Raw genomic sequence first — 21,012 nt, forward strand, 5'->3', positions numbered from 1 at the left:
GTAATCTGGAGTGCTCCCCATTCCTCCAACAATGTATAAACATGATGCTTTGTGACCCTTAAGATATCGCAATCCGTTATATTCTGACTCAAATTAAGGCTCTATGTTTAGATTCGCCTAGAGGGAGATTGTGCAGACAGATCTGTCGGACTGAAACCTGAAGTTCTACTTTCGTTTACTAGGGTTGCTATGGAAATTTCATTCTGCACAGTCGTGTGTGTTCATGGCAGATACTTCTAGTGCCAATACTGCAGCAGGAGAGGGCTTTAGCATTCCTTGTGTTTGCATGTCATCTACAAATGGAAAACATTTTTATTTTCATTGCTGCATTGTTTAAATTATGGTGCATCTTATAACAGATGGAAATTTTATTTTAGTAATATAAAAATGCTCGCAAAAGACTAAAAAAAACACATTGATTTATTTTTGTTTGCTTAGAATTTTTTAATTTACCTATCATTTTACTATTAACTAAGCTGTTACATTTTTAACGTCAGAAGTTGTAGTATTACTAACATTTCACTAAAAGGATTCATATTAAAAAGAATGGTCACTAGTTTTTCATCTGTTTTAAAATGTATTTTTAACAATCTAATACTCTTTTTATATAAAACTAGCCATCCCGTGCGGCATCGCCAGCGTTGAAGTTAAACAGAACAGCGAGGAGGGCCCGGCCCGGCTCCCTACTCCTGACGTGACACTTCCCCCTTCCCTCAGCCCGCAGCCTCTGTTTCAGATTAGTGCAAATATATCACTCCTGCAAGCGAACTATGATTCTTAGCGCAATGAGAGAAGTCGCAAAATCAACCGGAATGTTCAAGCAAATTCTAGAGAAAAAAAAAAACCTGATCTGAATCTGTTAAGTAGTTCTCTCTTTCCCTAGCTAAGCGGATGCAAGGTACGCCCCGAGGCTGACACGTGAGTGAGGAGGGCTCCCCGCAGCCTGATGCATGTCTGTCGGATTTGCACAAATAAATTGGTACCCCAAGCAAACTATGATACTTAGTGCGATGAGTAAGGGCGAAAAATCTCAAGCAAATTCTACAAAAAAACGTTAAGTGGTTATCTCATGAAAAGCAGACAGACAGACAAATGTTGGATTTTATACACAGAGAGATTGTGCTTCACCAATAATCTTAATGTTTATAATCTAACTTTAAAAACTGTAAAAAAAATTAAGTTTTTATCATTTTGGAAATGTTTTATTTACTTCCTTAACCTCAATAAGCAACTGCAAGTGGAACTTTTGTAACAGTGAAGTATCAAAACCTTGGTTGAATCTGAAAATTGCTGTAATTCTGCACAATGCATAGATGAGAAGGAGATCTTTTAAGTAATGGTTGTGATCAATCAGAGGTGCCAATATATTTTTTTTTTCCCCAACAGTGGCAAAAATGTAAGCTTTTAATTGCAAGCTGCAAAATTGCTAATGTTTGTTGTTGTTGTTGTTGTTATTTACAACTGTTGATGACAGAATGACCAGTGGCAGCTGGTGTCAGAAAAACTGCATATTAAATTAAACACTACTGAAAAGTTCATCTTGAGTGTTTTTGTTTTGGTATTGCTGCCCAGCATAAGGAAGTGCAAATCCATTTTAGGATGTAATGAGGTTTTGTCCTGTTCAGACAAAGTTTAATATTGAAGTACTAGATATTTGTTTTTAGAAACATTGACATTTAGCTTTTTACAGTTGCCCTGTGAGTATTGCTGTATGCATGTGCATATAGTTTATATGGAATTGGACGGATTATAAATTCCACAGTAGTATATTGTGTTAGTCATCTGTGAAACATGAGATTTAGTTGGGCACACCTGATATTACACTAACTATGGTTATATATTACTTTTTGAAAATCTAAGTAGTATAATGGTACTGCTATTACTGCTAAATACTTTCACTTATGTAGTTAATTCTTTAAAAAATGTTATAAATCAAAGCAATTTTATATAGAGGCACAGTTTTTAAAGGTTGGTTCTCTAATAATACATAGTTATCCAACAATGTTGTGATCCTTGTGCTGCATAGTCTAAATCTTTATTTTCATCCATTCATCTCTTTTCTTACACACTTATTCATGGTCATGATGCATAATGAGGTGTGTTGTGTTTTATATACTATATATTTGCTTTAAAAGATTAATAATAAAAGTTTAATGAATTGTGTAAAGAACTGACTGAGGGTGATTGCGGACAATGTACAGTACTTAGTTGGTTATTGGCAATGCTTTTTAATAGCTTATTGTAAATAATTTTGCAGCTATGTAAGCAGATATAATATTGTGTTGTAGGTAATCATGTTTATGTGCAGTGTGGAGCTCTTTTGTTCTTTTTTTTAATTGATGCAATAAAATCTTGCATAAATATTGCTTAATGCACATCACAAGCTAAGATACTAATGTGCTTGTTATAGCTAGCCCATGCCTTAAACCTGTTACTGTATGTCATTGTGTGTATTGTCATGTAACCTAATTCATCCAATTGTCTTGTACTGTGCAACTCCAAAGGTCATCATAATAAGCTTGTTGCATACCTTGTTGTGCCCGTTATAACAATTGTTAAAGCTTTCAATTTTGCCAGTTAAATTTTTGTTGTTAATGTTCATGCCTGTCCACCTATGCCAGTCAAACCTCAGTTAGTTAACGACACATGAAAATGTTTTAAAGTGATACACTACCAGTGAAATGTTTTAGATCTCCTCAGTTTTTCCAATTTTACTTGACAGTTAATCGATTTGAAATGCAGTGAATGGCCTAAAATGGTGAATAGATAAGCAGTAAACTGCCAGAGTTTAAGATAGCAAAAACTGAAAAAAGAATTTAAAAATATTACAAACTTGCCGTCCCCCATGGCTCCGCCCACGTAGTAGTGAAACAGAACAGTTAGGAGGGCCCTGCCCAGCTCCCCACTCCTGACATCACACTTTCCCCTCCTTGGCCTTTGCCTCCGATTAGTACAAATATATTGCTCTTGCAAGCGAACTATGATTCTTAGCACGATGAGAGAGATCTCAAAATCAACTGGAATGTTCAAGCAAATTCTAGAAAAAAATACAATCTAAATCTGTTGAGTAGTTGTCTCGTTCACTAACTAAGCAGAGATAAGGTTATGCCCCAAGGATGGCGAATGAGTGAGGAGGGCCCCACCCCCACCCTCCCCGCAGCCCACTCGGTGTCTCTCGGATTCACTAAATAAATCCGCACCACAAGAGAACTATGATACTTAGCATGATGAGAGAAGTCGCAAATTGAACCAGAATGTTCAAGCAAATTATAGAAAAAAAACAATCTAAATCCATTAAGTACGTCTCTCATGAAAAGTGGACAGACAGACGTTGGATTATACAGTATATATAAAGATAGATAGAGATGGACCTTCTTCAGGGAGTAACTAATAGGTTACACGCTACAGATGTTCTTCAGCAATTAAAATAGATTATGAAACACAAAGTACGCAGTTTTTAAAAATGCAATAAATCATCCAAAATTGATGCAAAATGCAAAGTGTTTATTTAGTTTCATTCAACATGTACTTCGATTTTAATAATGAAAAATTATATCGAACATATGTCCACCTCCACTTTCTCTGCAGGCAGTCATCCGATCGTTGAAATTAATGATCAGTCTTTTGCAGACGTCCCTGTCTATTTCGCCAATTACCTGTTGAATTTCCTTTTCAGTTCAGCAATCGTTTGAGGTTTGTTCACGTACCCTTGTGACTTCACATATCCCCATAAAAAAAGTCACAAGGCGTGAGGTCACATGACCTCGGAGGCCATTCTTGGTCGCCGCCGTGAAGCGAGATCAGACGCTCAAGGAATTTTTCACGAAGCAAGGTGATTGTCTCCCGGGATGTACAGTGAACCCTCGTTTATCACGGTTAATCCGTTCCAGACTCCACCGTGATAAATTAATTTTCGTGAAGTAGGATTCTTTATTTATAAATCGAATATTTTCACAGTTAGAGTATAGAAAACCTGTTTACGACCTTCTAAATACGTGTTTTAACATTATTAGAGCCCTCTAGACATGAAATAACACCCTTTAGTCACCGTTACACTCGTATTACCCAATATATTAGACAAAATAAGAGAAAATAAGACATATTAGACATTACAAATATCATATTATTATTGTACTGTACATTTAATTACACACACACAGTTCTTGCACACAACCACTAACCTATGAAGGCACAACCTTAGTAGGAGAGTCTTCAGGTGGTGCAGTATCTTCAGCAGGTGCGTCGTTGTCTTCTTTCGCTGAAGGAGTACTAGGAGTAGGCAGTGGGTGTCTGGGTGCGCAGCTGAAGAACTTCTTGATAGGCAGTTGCTGGCGCTGTCTTTTCATATGCGTGAGGAGGCTTTTGTAGGGTATTGTCATCTTTGATCATATCCAAGAGTTTCACCTTCTCCTGGATGGTAAGCATCTTCCTCCGGCGCTTAGTTTTATTGTCAGAAGGCTTAGAAAAAGCAGCACGTGTAGGAGCCATCATGGGGCTTAGATAAAAGTTCTCAGAAAGCACATGCGTAGTGATATAAGCATGTATGAGAAAAAATCGCGATAGAATGAGGCCGCGAAAGTCGAAGTGTATGGCAGGTAGCCCCGTCCTGCTGAAACCACATTTCATCAATTCCGTCATCCACCATTTCTTCCAGAGCAGGCCACAAAAAGTTAGTGATCATGTCCCGATAATGGGACATTGTCGTCCTCTTGTTCCAAAATCCAATCAGCGAATCTTCGCTGTTTTGCATGTTCTGCTAGTTTCAGCTCCTGTGTCACCTGAATCTTGTAGGGGTGCAAATGAAGATCTTTTTTCAGTATTCGATACACCAAAGATGGTGACATACCCAGCTGTTGTGAACGACGGCGAAGCGACTTCACGGGGCTCACATTCACACTGTCTTGCACTACCGCTATGTTTTGTTGTGTTTGAACATTACGGTTTCGACCGGGCAATTTTCTGGTTGCAACTGATCCAGATTATTAGAATTTCTGTACCAACCTCAAAACTGTTGTTGCGGTAGGGGCATTGTCACATCCAATGGTCGCGCAAAGTTTATGGACAGTCTCTGCATAGTACCCCCCGTTTTTGTAGTGAGTTTTCACAACAAGAACGCTTTGCTCGATAGTGAACCGCTCCATGGCTACTAAATGGAAAAACTGAACTTCTAATCAGAGTGATAATAGATAATGAAAATGATAGGAACAGTGCTGACAACCTTCAAACAAAAAAATCCCACGCAATTCAAAAACTGCGTACTTTATGAAACACCCTTTAAATGAAGCCTTGCAAGTTGAAGCAAACAGTCTACACAGGTGACCCCACTTCTGTTGATTACTTAAACCCTCAGTCTGTCTTAAAGCAGAGCTGGAACAGACTGTGTTACTGCACCCTCTGAAGTACTACTTGAACAATATTCTAGTGATGATGGCAAGAAATGGCAATTAACAAATAAAACGAGACCGTGTTATTACCCTTGGAAGTGTAGACCTTTCATTTTAGAGAAATTGCAGAAAAAAATACATAAAATAAATCCAAGTGTCAGTGAGTACAGTGGTGTCTACACAATCCAAAAGCAATTGAAAACTGGAAGAAACTCTGATAGAAAGAGATCTGGCGGAGCCAAAGTCACAAGCCAATCCGAAGACAAGTTTCTGAGTGTCACTAGCTTAGGCACCTCATGGCACGACAGTTTCAAGCACAGCTTAGCAGTGGTCAACAAAAGAAAGTCACATGTTCTACTGAGAAGAGGAGACTTTGTGCCGCAAGTTTGACAGAGCAAGTGGCAGTGAGAAAACCATTCCTTTAAGGACAAAATAGGGCCTTGGACTACTGCAGACTGGAAGAAAGTCTTACAGACTGATGAGTGAAAATTTTAAATGTTTAGTTCGTCATGCATGGTCTTTGTATGAGCTGGTGAAAGGATGGTTCCTAAGTGTTTGATACCAACTGTCAAATATGGATGAAGAAGTGCGATTGCCAGGAGTTCTTTTGCTGGAGGCAGATTTGGTGACTTGCACAGTGTGTCTGGCACTCTGAATCAAAAGGGTTATCACAACTTGGCTGTTATATCAGCAAAAGGGGGCAACTTTGATGAATCAAAAATTAGAAAAAAAAAAACTGTACACTGTAACAGAGGCAGCATCGTCCTCTTGAACCCTTGTTCCAGACACCAGACACCAAATAAAAGTCCAATTATTATTTATTTTATAATAATAATGTGCACCAAGCACCCTCCACTCCACTATACTCAAACACTACAGTAATACAATACAATCTATAATCAATGCACAATCCTCCACTCCCAGACACTTAGCCACCCTTCCTCCCAGCTCAGCTCGCCGTCTGGGATCTCCCACAATCCTTTTATAGTCCGTGATCCGGAAGTGCTTCTAAGCCCCCAGTCCATGTGATTACCCAGCACCTCCGGGTCAAACGAAAACTCCTTTTCTTCATTAGCCCGGAAGCACTTTATTTCTTCCAACCATGTGACTAGGATTTACTTCCGGGCTGTATGGAAAATAAACGCGTCTGTGTCTCCCTGCAGCATCCCCTGGCGGCCCTGACGTTATCCAGCAGGGCTGTGTATTAAAACTCCATAGTCCATGATGCCCTGCTGGAATTCGGGGCATCTCCACATTGCAAGGAGGGCTCCATCTAACGACCTGGGGGTATTGGCCAGGATGAATGGCCGGCCATATCCCACAACACTTACTGATTCCTTGACTTATTTAATTTTTTTTTTTTATTTGCCATTGTTTATTTGTTATATGCCCTGATTTCATGAATCATTAAGATCTGTAACTGCATGCATTTCCAAAAAGACTGAGGCGTTCTAAAACTTTTGACCAGTAGTGTATATGTGAGATGACTAATAGCATCGCAAAGTGGTATCTAATTGTGTTTTACATCTATTCATGCCAGTACTACCCTAGGCTACCCTTAGTTCTTCATTTGTGTCATTGAGAGTCCATTTTTTCACAACATGCTCTAGATATTACCTGATCAATTTTAGCAAGTTATTTTTTATACTCTTCTAATGCACTATATGCAGTATGTATGTGTGTTAGTTTCATTCACTATTTCCCAAGCATCCTTAAATTGCTTTCTGGGTTATCTTCTACAAAATTTGTGAACCAAAATTTTATTTGCCTATTAGGAGCATCATTATTCCATAATTTGTTTGACAAAGCAGCAAAGTACAGAAAAGAGTGGCGTGGAAGAACAGCAGTGAATGACTCCCAGCTCCTCACACCTTAGTTTAATTCATGATCCAGTCACTGTCTGTATGGAACCTTCACATAATAAACTGCTCAAAAACATGAAAGGAACATTTTGTAATATTTTTAGTATAGCATCAAGTCAATGAAACTTCTGGGCTATTGATCTGGTCAGTTCAGTAGCAGAGGGGGTTGTTCATCAGTTTCAGCTGCTTTGGTGCACTAGAGGGGTAACAATGAGACGACCCCCAAAACAGGAATGAATGGTGTAACAGCTGGAGGGAGGCCACTGACATTTTTCCTTCCTCATCTGTTTTGTCACTCGTTTTGCATTTGGCTACGGTCAGTGTCACTACTGGTAGCATGAGGCCATACCTGGACCCCACAGAGCTGGCACAGGTAGTCCAACTTCTCCAGGATGGCACATCAATATGTGCCATTGGCAGATGGTTTGCTGTGTCTCCCAGCACAGTCTCATGGGCATAGCGGAGATTCCAGGAGACAGGCAGTTACTCCAGGAGAGCTGGACAGAGCCCCTCATAGAAGGTCCTTAATCCATTAGCAGGACCCACCGGCATCTGCTCCTTTGGGCAAGGAGGAACAGAATGAGCACTGCCAGAGTCCTACAAAATGACCTTCAGGCAGGCCACTGGTGTGAATGTCTCTGACCAAATAATCAGAAACACACTTCATGAGGGTGGCCTGAGGGTCTGATGTCCTCTAGTGGGCACCATGGAGCTCGATTGGCATTTGTCATAGAATACCAGAATTGGCAGATTCACCACTGGCACCCTGTGCTTTTCACAGATGAGAGCAGGTTCACCCTGACCACATGTGACAGACGTGAAAGGGTCTGGAGAAGCCGTGGAGAACGTTATGCTGCCTGTAACATCGTTCAGCAAGACATGATTGGTGGTGGGTCGGTGATGGTCTGGGGAGGCATATCCATGGAGGGACGCACAGACCTCTACAGACTAGACAACAGTGGGCACCTTGACTGCCATTAGGTATCGGGATGAAATTGTTGGACTCATTGTCAGACCCTTTGCTGATGCAGTGGCTCCTGGGTTCCTCCTGGTGCACGACAATGCCTGGCTTCATGTGGCGAGAGTATATGGAGGAACTCTCAGACCTCTACAGACTAGACAACGGTGGGCACCTTGACTGCCATTAGGAATCAGGATGAAATCCTTGGACCCATTTTCAGACCCTTTGCTGGTGCAGTGGCTCCTGGGTTCCTCCTGGTGCACGACAATGCCCGGCTTCATGTGGCGAGAGTATGCAGGCTGGAGGATGAAGAAATTGATACCATTGACTAGCCCCCACGCTCTGCTCGCCTGACCTCAATCCAATAGAACACCTCTGGGACATTATGTTGCGGCCCATCCAATGCCGCCTGGTAGCACCTCGGACTGTTCAGGAGCTCAGTGATGCCCTGGTCCAGATCTGGGAGGAGATTCCGTAGGACACCATCCATCGTCTCGTTAGGAGCATAAAGCCCCCTTGTCAGGCATGCATGTGGGGACCTATACAAATTACTGCGCATGATTTGGAGTTGCTGCAATGAAATTTCAGCAAAATGGACTCGCCTGCTTGCCACATCATTTTTTTCACTTTGATTTTCGGGGTTTCTTTGAATTCAGCCCTCTGTAGGTTGATCCTTTTCATTTTCATCAAACAAGGTGGCATCCTTTTGTTCCCAACACATTACACAGTACATAACAGTAGAGATATCCAGCAGGATTATTTTTCCCATTGAGTTCTGATGTGTTTTCAAAAGTGTCCCTTTAATTTTTTGGAGCAGTTTATTTAGGTGGGTGTTCTGACTTCCTCCCTCTACATTGGTAATACAAGAGGGGACATGTCCATGGTCATTACACCATACTGGACTTCTATTTCAAGGTGGGTTGCTGCCTTGCAAAATGTGCCACAAGACAGGTTCTGGGTCACCAAAAAAAGCAGGTATTGAAAATAAATGTTGTTCACAAATAGTCAGGCATTTTCTTTCCAGTGTTTAGTACATGCAGGAAAAGATGGGAGTTTTAGCTATGTTATGTAAGTGCATTGAACTGGATTTTCTAAAAAAAACATTATTCATTGAACTTGATTACAAAGCAGAGGACTATGTCGCTTCCCTTTTTTACTTGCACACCTAAATTCCTGCAATTCTTTTTCTGAAGTGTATAAGTAATAGCTGTCTGGCCACTAAAATAATAAGAAAGATGGCTACTGATCTGAGAAGCACTGTCTGCAACCTTCTAACTTTCTAAATAAAGCCGGGGACTAAGGAATACCTTTAAATAAAAGAACAATAACAACTGGATTTTTTGGTTGGAGTGAGTGAGTGAGTGTGGACATTAAGGGTCAGGGCCTGGACACCTGCTGGGAAAATTATCCTTGGTTTGGGGGATGGGAGGAGAAATAGATCATTCAGAGTCCGCTGTAAAGTGTTGCTGTGGCAACCAGCCTAACTGCTGGAAAATGTCTTCTGTGAACTTGAGAATGGATTAAAAGGAGAGGGGGATGTTGGAGTTCGGGCAAATCGAGTAAATATGACGGGCCCGCTGTGACCCAGTTAACCTCCAGTACTGTTTATTTTCCCCTGATGTCACAGGCCATGCCCGATGCTGCTTTTGTAAACTATTAATGTTATTCATGGATGCTGTACATTGTAAAATTATTAAAGAAACATACTAAAACTACTTTTCATTAAAATGGCTTTAGTGAGGCAATTTAAAATTCTGTTTTTTCTGTTTAAAAATGTATGCAGTGGGTATAGAAATATTCCTTTTTTTTACTTTACAGCCTTAAATGAAAACACACACACAAATACGTCTTCCCAGCTTCACTTACTCAACGCAACCTCTAACATCCAAGTGAAAGATATCACAGCTAAAGTTCAGAAAAATTATTAAAAATAAATCAAAAACATGACCTACTGAGATTAATAAAGGGTCATTCTCCAAAGTCATTTTGTTGACCCACCTTTTGCTTTAATGACGCCCTTGAGTCTGTTGGGATTCTTCTCTATCAGCTTTGCACATCTAGATTGAGTAATATCTGCCCCCTCTTCTTCACAGAACTGTTCAAGTTCGGTCAAGTTGGACTGTGAGCGTTGGTGGTCAGCTATCTTCAAATCTTTCCACAGATTTTCAGTGTGATTTAGGTCTGGACTCTGACTGGCCACACGAGGACATTCACTTTTTTCTCCTACAGCCACTGTGTGGTCAATTTTGCTGTGTGCTTCGGGTTGTTGTTGTGTTGAAAGGTGAGCATTCTGCCCATAATCAACTGTCTGGCAGAGGGTAGCAGGTTTTCCTCAAGAATTTGATGGTATTTTGTCCCATCCATTTTTCCTTCTACCCTAATGAGAGCCCCAGGCCCTGTGGCAGAGAAACACCCCCACAACAGGATGCGGCCACCTCCATGCTTTACTGTAGGTATGGTGTGTTGTGGATTGTGAGCTGCATTGGGTTTCTGCCAGGTGTACCATTTTGGTATTGAGGCCAAGTAGTTCAATTTTGTTCTCATCTGACCATAAGACATTTTTGCACTTGGCATTAGAATCTTCAAGGTGCATTCTGGCAAAGCTCAAACAAGCCTTAATGTATCTCACTTCTTGAGAAGTGGCTTTTCCTTGTGACCCTTCAGAACAAGCCACAATTGTGGAGTGCTTGTGAAATTGTTGTCACATGCACACAATGACCACTCTTTGCCATCAAATCCTGTAACTCCTTCAAAGTGGCCATTGGCCTCATGGTAGCCTCTCTTACCAGTTTTCTCCTTGCTCTTCCATCCAGTATGGAAGGATGACCGGATCCAGGGAGGGTCCTAGTAGTACCAAACACTTGCCACTTCTTTATGGTGGACTTTACTGTGCTCCTTGGGATTGATAAAGCCTTTCAGATTTTTTTGTCTCCATCTGCCTTATGTCTGTCCACAACTCTATCCCTGAGATCTTTTGAAAGTGGCTTGCCACCCACAGTCAGTTTGCTGTCAGTTGCACTACCAAGGAAGGGGATGAATGCTCCAGGAACAGCTTCACTAATCATATGGATTACAGGTGGAAGGAAGCTAGTAACCATGGTCTGAAATGGAAATGGTGGTCACTGACACCTGATTGAGTTTAAGAGGAGGGTGATCCTTTATTAATCTCAGTATTTCTTGTTTTTTATTTTTTAAAATTCTTCTGAACTGTAGCTGTGATGTCTTTCACTTGGATGTTATAGATTGCATTAAGTAAGTGAAGCTGGAAAAAATATTGGTTTGTGTGTTTTCATTTAAGGCTATAAAGCAAAAAAAAGGAATATTTTTGAGGGGGGGGGGTTCTTTTCTATACCCACTGTATCATTAACATGATTAAGTAATGTGTTTAATTGAAATAAAGATAAATGCTCTTGTGGAATTCCGCATATACTGTAAAACCTGCTTATAGTGACCACTCAAGGGACTGACCTAAAATGGTCACCTTAACCAAAGAAGAACATATGGAAGGAAAAATTCGAAGGGACGCATGAAAACATAATTTATTACTAACAAACAAGCAAAAAAAGCACTAATATTGAAGAAGAAATGGGAATTTTCCATTTATACAGTGAAAATGTTCGAGAAACTGCATTGAACCAATTAAGAGTTAGTTCATTAATCGTATCCTAGGGACTCGCTCTCTTCTTTTGGCTCATTTCATCGTTTTCTTTCATAAGACGATCCAAATACTCTGCTTCTTTATATTGTTGACAGTAGTTTTACTGACGGCAAACTGCTCCACAGTTTTTCTTTCACTGTGGCACTCCAAAAAATGCAACAAGTCGCACTTCTGGTGCAGACCAAGCTCTTTATTTTCATTTTTAGGTGAAGCACAGACCTGTTTTATTTTAAATCACGGTTAGAACTGACGAGATGGTTACAAAATTCAGTTGCGCAAAGATGGAGATTCAAAGAAATTCGAAAGAAATGAGTAATCCACAGAAGCAACATTGAGTCATGTGTTGACAAGAATTCCACGAGTGAATGAAAGTAAGAAGTGGGGCGGGGAGCTAGGTTCCCAGGAAAGTACTAGAATAGCCCTATCCCTTCCAGAAGGTCTAACATGATTTATTACACCTACAGTGAATAAAGGGACCAAACGTTTAAGTTTTCCCAAATTTATTTATTTTTTTTTATCTGGTCACCATAGCTAAGACGATTTTTTTTCCCAGGGATCAAGGAGAGGTGGTCAATGGTCACAATAGGCAGGTGGTCACTTTATACAAAAATTTTGCCGTATAAAAACACCTTGTTTCTGAAGGGACCAAGGAAAAGTGGTCACCTTGACCAGTTGGTCACCTTACACGGGTGGTTACATTAGCAGGTTTTACTGTACTATGCTTCAACAATTTTAGAAGTAGGATAGACTACATCTTAACTTGAAGGCGCTTCAATCCAATGTGTTTAGAGGGACAGAGATAAAATATTTATTAAACAAAAAAAATTAAACTACTTCTTGCCTGTCTCCACAATACAACCACCGACACACACCACAAAAGGGGATCTCTTCAAGCAATTGTCAACAAATGAGATCTCACTTGAAATGCATGGTCCTTGCAAATGAAAGAAAGCAAAGTTTCTAATCCGGCTTGCTGAGAATGTGAAGAGGCTGTTGGAGAGACGGCAGTCCCTGTTGGATCACATCAAGGAAGCAAAGATGTTCAAATTCGAGAAATTTGCTACTTGTTTTGTACAAAGTGACGAATATGTCCACATTCACGTGATTATGAACTTAATATCAAAGTACAGCAGCATGAATGCTTTGCAAGTTAAGCCATGTTTTATGCTTATAATTGTTTGATGGATAAATGTTGGAAAATTGTTTGCTATTCTAAGACCCCTCTTGTATTCTGTTCTTGCCTTCTACCTGTGCAATCTCTCTTGGTGTCTCAGTGCTGACAGCAGCAGCATGGCATATAGAAAGTGAGGTATAAAGCGGCTTGTGACATGCTGATGATTTTGCTGTTTTCAGTCTGTTTTGTAGCTCCATGTGGGGGGAATAAAGTGAGAAACTCTGGTTCTTGGTTAACACACACATGCACCCCTCTCGCATTACAGCAAATGCCAAAAAGCAAGTGAACCATCTAAGAGTGGCTTCACTTACAAATATTGATCATTCCAAAACTAACTTGTACATGCGTAAGAAATGTGACCAATGAGAAGAGACCATTCAGTCCATCAGACTGTCCCAATATCTCCTATCTAGATGCGTCTTAAAGAATGTCATGGTTTCTGTTAAATCTACGTCTCGGTAGTTTGTTCCAGATTTCCAAAAGAAGTGCTTGCTGCTTCAGTCCTAAATGCACTTTCCCTTTATTTCCACTGGTGTCCTTGAGTACGTGATTCACCATTAAGTTGAAAGAATTCTGTCAATGTGCTCGTGATTTAAACAGGTTTAATTCTTAGTCTTTCATATGTCCGTAAGTCTTGGGATGCACCTGGTTGTTTTCCTCAGCAGCACTTGAAGCTGTGCATTTATGTATTTATTTATTTATTTAAATTTGCACTGTAGTGTCCAGAACATCACACACATGCACTACTCCAAACACACACTCACTAGTGCATTATATTGTCTAAGCGTAACAACCCTTGATTTATCTTCAAGTTTTTATGGTATAACCTTACATTTTATTTGCCTTTTTAGCTGCTTCTGCACATTGCTTAGATGGCAAAAATGTCATGTTTAAAATAACCACTACATCCTTTTCAGCGGTTACTCAACTGTAGCTCAGTGACTCCCATCTTGTATTTATAATTGACATTAGCCCACGTGTAGTACTTTGCACTGTTCTACTTTCAATTGCATTTTTGTTCCAAGTGTTCACCCAGTTCAGAAGCTTGTCCAAGTCTTCTTGAATTGCTTTTTCTGCCTATAATGAGAGAGACAATACAGTCCTGAAATGTGAGATTTCCTTATTTAGTATGAGAATGAAAACACACAGAAGTTGGGGAACCATTCACCAAAATGCAAGATGCTAAACAAAACTCTTGAAACAGAGAGGCTTATTTAATATGTTTTTCTTAATTGTCTAAGGTTCAATCCTCAACTATTTCTATATGTAAATACTGATTACAGTACTCGCAATATGGTGTCTTGAATCCAAGAAAATTTGTTCACTTCTTAGTGTGCTAATACTACACACCTCGGTATCGCCATCTCGCTCAAGTGTGCTTTCCCTCTACAGTAGAACTTCTGGTCACGAATGTTTCCGAACAAGTACAAATTGGGTTACAATCAAAAAGTTTGCCAAAACTTTGCATCTGTTCACGACCACATGCTCTGGTAGTGAACAAAAACACTGGCGGCAGTTTCCCTACACGCGTTCATACACGCCAATGATTTGCCATTCTCCGTTTCCCATTTTCTTTTGTTTGCGTATACAGGGCCTAACAAAGCAGTTGATGTTGCAAAAGGAGTTATAATGTTAACCAAGCAGAGGCCTCAAGTGCTGGAAGATGTGGAAAAACTGTTGCTAGTGTGGTTAAACGAGAAGGAGCTTGCAAGGGATAGCATAAGCGAGCTGATCATATGCGAGAAAGCCAGGAAGATTCATGGCAATTTGCTGAAAAAAAAATCCTCCTTCGAGTGGCAAAGGTGAAGAATTTAAAGCCAGTAGAGGGTGGTTTGAAAAGTTTTGCAAGAGAAGTGGCATTTAATTTTCCTGTGCTTAAAACTCTTTTTTTTTTTTTTTTAAAAAAGTGTTTTACAGCGAGCGGTTCGTAAGGGTCTAGCGCGAACTCTTACCATGTTAGTTTTCTGTTGTTCAAGGTTTTCTCAGTGTTATTCAATGTTTTTATATTTAGTTTACTATTACTCTGGTCTGGAATGGATTAATTGTATTCACATACAATCTTATTGGGAAATTACGTTCGGGTAACAACCAAATCGGGTTGCGTCCAGAGTTTTGGAACGAATTGCGGTCGTGACCAGAGAGTACCACTGTACATGTTTTTGGTCGCAGCTCGGCTGTAAACTTGCTGTTGCTTCCATGCCTGTGCTATAGAAAGCATGTGTGGAATCACTTGTTGTATTTATAGGTTCTCATCATGTGCATCATTTGGAGTGCATGAAATCAAGAGGAGCAGCAAAGTAGTCTGGGTCTGTTGGAGGTTGCTTTGATTCAGTTCAGCAAATTTGATTTATAGATTCAATTCTTGCCTACTCTTTTAAGCGTATTGTGATTGGGGTTATTAAGGAGGGGTAGCTTGGGGCTAAGGTGCTAAGTATTTTGTTCCTAAATGGTTTTCATCTTCAAACTGGCTAAATGTTTACATTATTCTTTTATTTACATCCCTACTTGAGGTCGCATCAGACAGAGAGCAACGCATCTTATAACAACATGAGACCCTGCTGACAGAGCAAAACTGTGTCGGACTCTGCAGGAGAGCGTAGTATGCATACAACTGCTACAGTCCTTGTACATGAGAACTTGATCCGTAGCCAAACTAACTAACTGACTGGCTCAAGCTCAAGACCGACTCAAGACAGGGTTGTCTCTTTTTCCCCTGTGCTATTCAACCTCTTCATAGGCCATGTAATTAGGCAAACGATTATGGAAAAAATCAAGTCAGTCTTCTCATTAAAGTTAAGTGGAAAAAAAAAGTAATCATTGGTGATATGAGGCACCACACTAGCAATAACCACTGGCACTCCTCAAAAGAGGAGACGCTAACAACAAGTCCATAAGGTGGGTTGCTGATATATTCCACCCAGTCAGATATGAACAATCTTCAACACGATCTTGCAGAGACTGAATCCAGGGATCACTCCAGAAAAGTTTGGGGAGCCAGTCATGTTTTTTGACTCGAAAGTTATGCTATCATTTAGTGTATGGGTACATTACACTAAGCAAAGTGCTATATAAATGCAAATCCTGAACTTACTGATACATCATATGTAGTATGTAACACCCTTGCAAAGAGAATTCAGGCTAACACTGGATGCAAACAAGTAAATCCTGCTTGATTTTGTGATACTATAAGAGGGGGACTGCAATGATCTTTCACCTCGGTTCCTTTTCTTGCTCTGCTGGTTGCCGGTCACTTGCTGTGGCTCTTGTAAATCATTTGCCACCAACTGTAAGTGAAAAAAATCATGGCAGAGAGTGACCAAATATACCCCAACATGAGAATTAGATGCAAGTTGGCACACCTTTTTATTACTGTTTAGGGATATCTTGTAGCAGCCAAAGACCCAGTGATGTTTGACAACCAGTGGTTCTAGTTCATCTGGTTGATATTTAACCACTATACTACTGACCTACCTGTGTCAGATTTTCTTTTAGAAAATAGCTTCTTTGTGGGTTTTGTCTCCATATAAATGATAAGCAGCTTTATGGGTCTCTTGCAGGAATCTCTTTCTGTCCTGTATAATGCAAAATGTGAACGTTGCATCTCATTTTGGACATTGTTTGGCCAACGGCCATATTCTTATCATTGATATGGACAATTACCATATTATTACATTTGGAATTGACCAAGTAAATATTTTTATAATGGATTTTGATAGCAATTGTAATAAATGGTATGGTGTACAGCAGTTGTACATTATACTAGTTGTTTCTGAAACCTTAGAGGCATGCATCGTGATCTTTTTTTGCAAATTTCTGATCATATATTAAGATTTTAACAATGCATTTCTGTGAGCAAAGCCTTTTTTTCCAGTTCCTTTTGTTTGAATAACCATTGTAGCTGAAACATTTTAAGATAGAGAATTGAAAAATGTGTTTGTAGTGTTTTGGTTGTGTAAGTTATGTAACCTCTTTTTTTTAATTAAAATTTAAAAAGATTCTTGATAATATATGCAGTGCAAACTTCTTCTCTAATTTCAAGTTTCAATGCCTCTTTCGGTTGTGTGGCACAGAAGAATTATGCATGCAATGAGTCAGTTTGGCATGAAAGGCAACCTGCTTTGTAGCTGAATAATTTTTATATTTTACCCCATGTTATGTATGTGGATCTACAGCTTATAAAGTAAGTCCTATTTTTCCCCAGGTTAGGGCTATGGCTTCACCACTGGTATTGATTTATTTTCTTGGTCAGATAATTTCTTAATCAATTGATTAAACAGAACAGCCATCCATCTTCTGAATCTGTTTTTCCACAATGGAGTTGAAGCTAATCCAAGCAGCACTTGACTCCACAAAGCAAGAACCATCTCTGGGTGGGATGCCATTCTTTCACAGGGTACATTCTGTCATATAGTGCAACTGCTAGGAAGTACTCCGACTACCAAGAAGACAAATGATGGCACAACCATGGCATTTTAATAAATTGTAAAAATGGTGAGTTTATTTATTCCCATGACGTGTCAGTGGTGTACAAGATTTTTGATAGAGGGTCTTAAGACTTTTGTATAACTATTTAAAAATTTCTTTAAATATAGGGTTCTTTCCTTCTCTTTATGTTCTTAAACCCATTATAAGAAAATGTGACCCACATTATAGGGTGGCATCCCGCCTTCATTGCAGGCAGATGAGAAGTGCCAATCTCTCCTCCAGTAGCTCCTTTTCAGTGGGTCATGTGTTTGGTAGAGGTGGTCCTAGATGATCTTCTTGTAGACCTCATCAGGCATGTCCTCTAATCCAGCATCATCAGGACCTTCCTGGAGGGGCTGTCCAGATGAAAAGCATAGACACTCTTTGAGGCATCTGGAGTTCCTTATACTAGGCCAGAGTTTTTCCTGGTTTTTCTTTCACAGACGTAACAAGAAGGCAGAGTGAACTGTGAGAACAAGAAAATTTATATTTAATCTAACATCCATATCTTTTTATGCTGTGGGAGGAAACCAAAGTACACACAGAAGACTGCATAGACTCTGACATCCATCCATCCATTATCCAACCCGCTATATCCTAACTACAGGGTCACAGGAGTCTGCTGGAGCCAGTCCCAGCCAACACAGGGCGCAAGGCAGGAAACAAACCCCGGGCAGGGTGCCAGCCCACTGCAGAGACTCTGACAAAGACTGCAAATTTAAATTCTACACAAATGGCAACCGTGCCAGAAATTGAGACCTATTCTTAATTTCAGAAATGGATCTTTATGTAGACATGTACATTCAGTAGAATTAATACATTTTACATTTAAAATACCATATTTTGCTTTTGAAATTTTTTTTTCTTTGGAAGAAAAATACATTTTTGGATATTTTTTGTATTGATTATGAAAATGAGAAATGATGCCTTCTTTCTGTATCTGCTATGTGAAAGTTATGTGGTTTGCGAAACCATCTCACAGTCTAATAAACAAAAGATGAAATCCCAGAACAATGCTTTTAATCAATTATTTATTTTGTGATCTTTTAGTGAGCTACTAAATATAATTTAAATGTAAAGGTCTGTGGTTCCTATCTATTTATGCTTGCTTAATTAGTCAGTGCCTCTCATTTAAATAATATGACGCAGAATCTGCTAATTCATGAAATGTTTAGTTTATACTGTATAGATAATCACCTTAAAAGAAATGAGTGAAAGCAAAATCATAATTAAACAGATAAATTAAGGATGATTTACTTTTCTAAAATGTAATAAATAACTGTTTTTAAGTGTGATGTAAGTAAAGGGTAATAACATTTTAAAAAAATCGAAGGCGGGGACAGAGCGTATCCATCAAACTCCATCTTAGATGTGAAGAATCTACTAAGATGGAGTTTGAAGATATTTCATTGACATGGGTGGAAAGCTTTAGGTATTAAATTTAGTTGGTTATTCTTTTTTCTTTAGAGAACATGTAATGTATTCCCATTAACTAGCAGATTAATTCTTCTCTAAATGTAAACAGATTCAGCTGTGTTTAGCTTTTATTTCAGTTGTTGGCCATTATGCATTTTGTCACAAGTAAATTAGAAACCAAACATTTTGAGTGCCTGTTACCTTGCTTTTTTTTTTTCCTGTTTAGATTCAGTAAATAGTCGATCGTAATTGAGACTAAAGGCCAGTCCAGTAACTACCAAATTCTCACTGTGTACATAGTAAGCTGCAAATATTAAAACTACTGTGAATTCGTTTCATGTCCTGAAACACTCAACCGTTGAATCATGAAATATTAAATGGTAATGTGCTGTGATCAGGTGTACAAGAGGTGTTGTGTTACTACCTCAGTTGAGACTGTTATACAGTGTTATTCATCTGCGTTAAGAAAACACACTTCGTGATGAGTACCTTGTGTTTAGTAATAGTTTGAGGAAAATTTAATTGAAGAAAGACGTTGTCATACTGGCCTTATGCTTTTGGTGCATTAGAGTACAGCAGCGGTCTACCACGATGTCTTGATGTTAATTGTGATGCTGAAGAGATGTAATTATTCAAAACACATTAAGATTTAAGATCTTTGAGGAGAAATGAAGGAACGCTAATAAGTGCAAAGCTTTGACTGACACATCATCAATAATAAAGCTGTCATTTTCAGTGTGAAGTGATGGGGGATTTTTGTAGATTTCTTCTGCTGGTAAGTTCAGAACATTTTAACTTCTGTGTTCTACATTCCTGCTTTATATCCTTCCATCCTAATGGATTTCTTTTGGAATAGATATGTTTATATAGATGTAGAGATGGACAGATAGATGTAGGTAGATACATATAGAGATAGATAGACGTAGATATGGATGTAGAGATATTATTAGCTTTGATCCACTTTTTCAACTTTGTTTTCATTTCACTTCATCATATTGACAACAGAATGAGAAACTGAATCGAAAGAATGCAGTAAATCCACTGGTCCTGTTCCAGGCATGTAGACACATTTGTTAAATCATATTGTATTCGAACTAAACCTCTGTGATTTTCCAGATTATAGAGTAGGTCTTAAATTTTGTTTTGTTCAACCTTCTAAAAAGACTTTCTTTATTCTGCAAAACAAATTCCTGTTTACATATTTACCACGTGTAATTCCAGGTTAGTTTTTTGGTATAATTATTTTATAGCCTGTATCCTTTAGTTTAATAAACATTTGAGGCAATCCTGCACATTACCTAATATTTTTTGAACCCAAAAAAAAAAAGAAATGTATTTAGGGTTAGTAGATTTCAAACAAGGCAATATTTGTGAAAATTAGCAAGTTCTAATAACAGATGAAGCACAAGCTGTGTGTGCAAAATGAGGTGTTGCACTTCATTCAGGCTCATAAATTTGATTTGGACTGTTTTTTGGAAATAAAGTGTGTTTGTTTCATACAGTCGTCCGTGTTTTTAATTCAAGTAATTGTGATTTTATAAATAGAGGCTAGGAAGTGACATAAGCAATATATTATTATTAAAAATAACTGCTTTGTTGTCTTGTACTACCTTTATATTAGCATAAATCCCTCTTCTTGTCAGCTTGTTGAGGTGTAGCCCACTGTGAAATGCTTGTTAAATTTGTAAACAGCACCCTCTGCGTACTTTTTGGCACAAGAGAAAGTTGCCATAACAGTAACCTCTGCTATAGTTTTCGTGGGTCTTGGAATGCAGCAAGTACTATGGGACCACAATCACACACTCACCAAGAGTTGTGGCAACTGCATGATTGTACAGTATCTAGCACACCTTTCCTTTACTTCCCCACATAAAGTAAGTTTTTAAGGAAGACTGAGGAGTCCCAATGAATACCAGACAGTGCATACAAGCAAGCATATGTAAAAAATTGGCTGCTAGTGTTTTTCTTGTTATAAGAAATAGCTCAGGCATGACTCTGTGATATTAAAACTGAATAATACTCGTTAGAGGAGTTTGTTTTGATGTTAAAATTACATTTTAAGTTTATACAGTGAAAGTATACAGGTGAAAATA

General features: G+C 39.0%; 1 protein-coding gene across 5 annotated transcripts in view; it reads left to right on the top strand.

The window, feature by feature from the left end:
• The window catches only part of arhgap33 (Rho GTPase activating protein 33), a 123,742-nt gene that overhangs the window by 46,589 nt on the left and 56,141 nt on the right, over positions 1–21,012 (top strand). The gene's annotated exons all lie outside the window — the stretch shown is intronic.

The sequence above is a fragment of the Erpetoichthys calabaricus genome, chromosome 17, assembly GCF_900747795.2.
Source record: "Erpetoichthys calabaricus chromosome 17, fErpCal1.3, whole genome shotgun sequence".
In the NCBI taxonomy this organism is placed as follows: Eukaryota; Metazoa; Chordata; class Cladistia; order Polypteriformes; family Polypteridae; genus Erpetoichthys; species Erpetoichthys calabaricus.